Source organism: Nycticebus coucang, chromosome 9 (assembly GCF_027406575.1).
Source record: "Nycticebus coucang isolate mNycCou1 chromosome 9, mNycCou1.pri, whole genome shotgun sequence".
Classification (NCBI taxonomy): domain Eukaryota; kingdom Metazoa; phylum Chordata; class Mammalia; order Primates; family Lorisidae; genus Nycticebus; species Nycticebus coucang.
The window spans coordinates 76,905,289-76,912,015 of NC_069788.1; positions in this window are offsets into that span (position 1 = coordinate 76,905,289).

Genomic DNA, 6,727 nt, shown 5'->3' on the forward strand with positions numbered 1-6,727 from the left:
GCCGTCACCCTGGGTAGAGAGCTGTGGCTTCACAGCTCACATCAACCTCAAACTCTTGGCCTCAGCCTCCCAAGTAGCTGGTGCCCACAACAACGCCTGGCCATTTTTTTTTGTTGTAGTTCTCATTGTTTGGCAGGCAGGGGCCAGGTTCGAACCCGCCAGCCCTGGTGTATGTGGCTGGCGCCCTAGCTGCTGAGCTACAGGCGCCAAGCCTACTCCTGGTACTTCTTTAAAGAAATTAGGACAAGGTAAAGCCAGTGCTCTTATTTGGACAGACCGGACAGAAACTCGGGCATGGAGGGCAGGTGCAACACCCTTTAGAAAACTTGCAGGAACTGGTGAGCAAGCAGGGGAGGTCCGCTTTTATCCAGCTCTTGGCGACCCAGGGCTGAGTTACATGGAAAGTCCACATTCTGTGATCAGCAGTACAAACAAGGAGAAGGTCATGTCCACCTTTCTACCCAGGAGAACAAAAGTGGCAGCATGCCAAGCAGCAGTTACATAAGCATGACTTCACCCACAGTTACGGCTAACTAGGAACACAGGCCCCCTCTGGCAAGGGCATGAGGAAGAAAAGCCAGACAGCTTTATCTTATCCCATACCCAAGGCCATGGGCAAGAAAGTCCAAACATCTTTTGTCTGGCCCTACAATGTGATGCTTTAAGTTCTGCAGAAGCCTGATTGTAGATGGCAGCTACAGCCTACCATCCTGTTCCTGGGACTGGCCTTGCAGAGGGTCCACTCGGGTGAGGTGGGGGTTGGTGGTAAGTGGAATAGTTCTCACCATCCAGGTCCTGGTGTTTGTCCTCCCTTTTCCTGGGACCATATCAGTCGTGAGTTAGGGAGATGAATGCTGGCGGCCCTGTCTGTTACAAACCTGTGACACACAACACATGCTCTGCCCTGAGAGACTCTCTGGTCCTCACTGAGGTGCTGACCTCAAATTGCTGTGAAATTAGCTGTCAAATCGCTTTTGAAGAGTTATCTGTCACTCAGTATTTGCTAACATCTCAGTAAGGTGAAATGAGGACATGGTGAGTAGGCAATTCAATAGAAGTGATGGCCTTATGAGAATGAGAATGAGAATGAGATCTCTCTCCACCATGTGAGGACACAGCAAGAAGGTGGCTGTCTACAAGCCAGAAAAAGAGCCCTCATCAGAAACCCACCATGCTGGCACCCTGATCTTAAACTCCCTAACCTCCAGAACCACGAGGTTAATTAAATAGTTAGTCAATAATTCCTATTATTTAAGCCAAATAGTCTATGGTATTTTATGTTATAGCCCAAGCTGACTCAGACATTATTCTAAGTATATATTGATATACTCAATTACGCAAAGAAAGGTCAGGGCAGTGAATCTATCCTGTGTGATACTACAATGGTGGAGACCTGTCATTTAAAGTTTATCCAAACCACAGAATGTACAACACCAAGAGTGAACCCTAATGTAAACAACGGACATCAGATGAAAATGACGCGTCAGTGTAGGTTCATCCACTGTAACAAATGTTCCACTCTGTTGGGGGATACTGATATCAGGAAAGCTGTGCATTTGTGGGGGCAGGGGTTATATGGGAACTCTCTTTACATTCTACTTCATATTGCTGTGAGCCTAAAATAGCTCTATAAAGTATTTTTTAAAAAAACAACTCAAGCTCTGTGCCCATAGCTCAGTGAGTAGGGTGCCAGCCACATACACTGAGGCTGGTGGGTTTGAGCCCAGCCCGGGCCAGCTAAAACAACAATGACAAATGCAACAATAACAAAAAAATAGCCGGGCATTGTGGCAGGTGCCTGTAGTCCCAGCTACTTGGGAGCTGAGGCAAGAGAATCACTTAAGCCCAAGAGTTTCAGGTTGCTGTGAGCTGTGACACCACAGCATTCTATAGAGGGCAGCGTAGTGAGACTGTCTCAAAACCCCCCCCACAAAAAAAAAAAAAAACAAAAATACAACTCAGGTCCCTAAAGAAGATGGACTTTTGCTCCAGATGGCCTTTGAACTTGAGCTACAACATTAACTCTTCCCTGGGTCTCCAGCCTGCAGAATTTGAACTTGCTGCAATCACATGAACAAATTCATTAAAAGGACTCTCTCTCTATGTATGTATACACATCCTATTGGGTCTGTTTTTGGAGACCCCTGACTACTGCACCCAGTATCAGAGTCTGTGAGGCCTTTGTGACATGGCCTTGGGACCTCTCAGATATACCCTGTGGTGCCAACTTCACAGCTCTCTGCTCTGTCTGAATTGTTTGAGATTCTCTGTCTCACGGTGTGGGCTCTAGCCTCCATACACTCCTATGCACATGCCTTCCTATATGGGACACTAGTACTTATAAACCACACCCTCAGAGAGCAGTGAAGTTTTAGTGAGGGACTTCAGCCCACCAGACATCTGCTGGAAGACTTTTAATGGACACTATACTGGTCAAGGGAATAATACAGCAAGAAAATATATGAACCCAACTTAAATGATCCCAGATTTATAAAACAAACCCTAGTGGGTCTGAACAATATGATATCCTACAATACCATAGGAGCTGGGGTTGTAAAAAATGAGGTATAGGACGAGACCTACAACACCATAATAACTGGGGACATTAACACCCCATGGACAGAACTGGGCTAGAAACCAAGCAAAGAAACAATGGAGTTAAACATGACCCTAGGGCAGCGCCTGTGGCTCAGTGAGTAGGGCGCTGGCCCCATATGCCGAGGGTGGTGGGTTCAAACCCAGCCCCGGCGAAACTGCAACAAAAAAATAGCTGGGTGCTGTGGCGGGCACCTGTAGTCCCAGCTACTCAGGAGGCTGAGGCAAGAGAATCGCTTAAGCCCAGGAGCTGGAGGTTGCTGTGAGCTGTGTGATGCCACAGCACTCTACCAAGGGCCATAAAGTGAGACTCTGTCTCCACAAAAAAAAAAATAATAAAAAAAAATAAACATGACCCTAGAACAACGGACTGAACAGACACACCTGAACCATACCACCCCAATATTACTGAGTATATACTCTCGTCAACTCATGAATCTTTCTCTGGAGTTGGTCATCTCCTAGGACATAAATTAAACCTTAGCAAATTTAAAAGAATAGAAATTATACCTTGTCTCTTTTCAGACTATGATGCAATAAAGGTAGACCTCAACTCCAACAAAAAAACCTTCATCCCTACACAAAGTCATGGAAACTAAAAGCCTTATGCTGAATAGCAGCTGGATCAAGAAGGAGATAACAAAGGAAATCACTAGATTCCTCAAACAAAATGACAACAAACCCAAAAGTTAATCAAACCTGTGGGATAGCTGGGCGCCATGGTTCATTCCTGTAATCCTAGCACTCTGGGAGGCTGAGGCAGGTAGATTGCCTGAGCTCAGGAGTTCAAGACCAGCCTGAGCAAGAGCAAGACCCTGTCTGTAAAAACAGCTGGACATTGTGGTGGGCACCTACAGTCCCAGCTACTTGAGAGGCTAAGACAAGAGGATCACTTGAGCCCAAGAGTTTGAGGTTGCTGTGAGTTTTGACACAATGGCACTTTACCAAGGGAGACAAAGTGAGACTTAGTCTCAAAAAAACAAAAACAAAACCTGTGGGATACTGCAAAAGCAGTCCTAGGAGGGAAATTTATCACATGAGATACCCACATCACATCTAAAAAAACAAAAAGAGCTTGGCTCGGCGCCTGAGGCTCAAGCGGCTAAGGCACCAGCCACTAAATCTGAGCTGGCGAGTTTAAATCCCATTGTTGCTTGGGCCCACCGAGCAACAACGGCTGCAACCAAAAAAAAAAAAAAAAGTAGCCAGGTGTTGTAGTGGGTGCCTGTTGTCCCGGCTACTTGGGAGGCAGAGGCAGGAGAATCGCTTGAGCCCAGCAGTTAGAGGTTGCTGTGAGCTGTGATGCCAATGCACTCTACTCAGGGCGACAGCTTGAGTCTCTGTCTCAAAAAAAAAAAAGAAAAAAAAAGTAGAGCTCAACAACCTAATAAATCATCTCAAGGAACTGGAAAAAGAAGAGTAATACAATCCCAAACCTAGCAGAAGATAAGATAACCTGGAAGAAAATAAATAACCAAAATCATACCAGAATTAAATGAAATTGAGAATAGAACCATTCAGAAGATTAACAAAACATAAAGTTGGTTCTTTGAAAAGATAAATAAAATCAGCTCGGTGCCTGTAGCTCAAGCAGCTAAGGTGCCAGCCACATACACCAGAGCTGGCAGGTTGGAATCCAGCCTGGGCCGCCAAACAATGACAACTACAACCAAAAAATAGCCAGGTGTTGTGGCGGGCACCTGTAGTCCCAGCTACTTGGGAGACCCAGGCAAGAGAATCCCTTAAGTCCAGGAGTTGGAGGTTGCTGTGAGCTGTGATGCCATAGCACTCTACCCAAGGCAACAGCTTGAGGCTCTGCCTCAAAAAAAAAAAAAAGAAAGAAAGAAAGAAAGAAAAGAAAAGATAAATAAAATCCATAAACCTTTGGCCGGACTAACTAGAAACAGAAAAGTGTGGCCAGAAGTAATCAGGAGGCAGGCTGGACCCTGCTCTGCGGAAGACTTTCCCACAGCAAACATACCCATGTTGGAGCAGCTGCAGGCCTTGAAGCAGTGTTTTTCAACCTTTTTTTATTTCACAGTATACTTGAACCTATAGTCAAACTTCTGCATTACACTTAAATTATGTTGACAAAAAAAGAGTAAAAAAAAAAAAGAATATACACATGCTTACTGTGCTTAGAACTTCTTTCAAAAATAATTTAATTAATGATCTTTAAATTTTTCATGGTACACCTAAGACCTCTCACAGCACACCGGGGTGCTTTGGGAATTGAGAGCAGTTATCCTCTCCTTTTTTTGTTTGGGAGAGGTTTGTTTTTAAAGTTCCAACCCTCTCAAAAGCTTGAATGAACAAATGGAACTGGAGCACCAAGAAGAAACTAGAAAAGTCATCAGGTTATCTGCCTGGAGCTCTGAAAGGCTTTATGATTTGAGGATAGTTGATGAACTTTAACATTTTGTCCTATAACACCTGACTTTTTAGGTGCAGGGCACTCGTGTGTATTATGCTACTATTACATTTCTTTGGTTGGCCTTTGCACATGGTGTTTGAAACTTAAAAGAATTTGCGCTGGTTGGGCTGTTTCTCTATATTTAAAGAGTGTACTTCACACTTTTGTTTTTTTAAGTATGAAATTCCCTCTTGAGAAGATATTTTTGGAAGAAGTTTTAAACAAAACATCTAGCTGGGTGTGGTGTCCCACGCCTGGCTTGTAATTCTAGCACTCTGCAAGGCCAAGGAGGGTGGATTGCCTGAGCTTGGGAGTTGGAGACCTGTTTGAGCAAGAGCAAGACCCTGTCTCTACTAAAAATTGGAAAATAGCCTGGAGTTGTGGTGGGTGCCTGTAGTCCTAGTTACTGGGAAAGTTGAAGCAAGAGGATCACTTAAGCCCAAAGTTTGAGGTTAGTGTGAGCTATCTATCCAGGGCAACAGAGTGAGACTCTGTCTCCACAACAAAACAAAACAACAGAAAACATTTAACAGGGCAATGCCCTGTTTGAAAGAGTTGTTCTCCATACCCTGCCCTGCCTGCTCAGTTCTTTTGTCCTTCACTGCTCACACCTGCTAAAGTTTATAAATAGATCTGCCCACATATAAAAGTCACCATGTGCACAGTGATCTTTATCTCTGCATGGAGTTTCCAATAATTTTTGTTTTGCTTATTTTCTAACTTTCCAAACTAGACATTTTCCTATGTGGCTATAAAAACATTTGAGCAAAAATTTACATTATATGAAAATAGAAAAAGAGAGAGGACAATAAAATAGAGAAAAATAGCTTGTACAGTGTTGTGCAAATGGTTCACTTCAGATAAGTGGGAGAAAAACTTGGGGCTGGAGGGCAGGCCTGACATGCTATTTATTCAGCTCACAGAGGCACGGAGTGCTAGCTTAGCAGGTCCCACCAAGCGGCAGGTGCCCTACATCTTTATAAGCAAGGGAATGGAAGTGGCAACACCAAGCAGAGCTACCTAAGAAGGATGACACTGTGTACAGGGATGTCTATCTAGGAATACCAGGTGCCTTCTGGCTCATCCCATGCTTCCAGCAGGGCTATGGGTGAGAAAGCCCAGTTTTATCTCTTCTCACATAGAGTTATTAGATTATGGATTCCTAAAACATCCTCGAAAAATCTGTAACAGAAAAGAGATCCAGGCAAATAGAGGTGCACTGATGAATTTTAATATTTTATTTAGTAACCCAGCCAAAGAGAACCCTGCTATGACTAAGGCTTACTAGAAAGAAACAATGCTGGACTTATGATAATTTGCTGAAATTATAATAATGACTAGTAAGCTATAATAACTTTTGATTTAGTAATGAGGCTTCTTTCAGGAACATCTTTTCCTTGTACTTTCCAGGATACATATGGGTGAGTCCTGCTGCTCTTATCCGGGAGCATGCCTCGTCGGTAGACCAAGAGATGTGACGGCTGGATCCAAATCAATGCCTCTAACTCAAAGACCCCACTTGAGATTCGGTCTTTATATCAGAAATCCATGCCAAGGGTGCCCTGGGCAACTTCCTAGTCCAGTTCTGGTAACTCTATTAGGAAATGGCACATCTCCGTGGACTCTCTAATTTAGCCCGTATTTTATGTCTCAAACAAATCCTTCAGGCTTGATGAACTCTGCTCAGCTGTTTCCACATGACATTGTCAATGGAAAAGA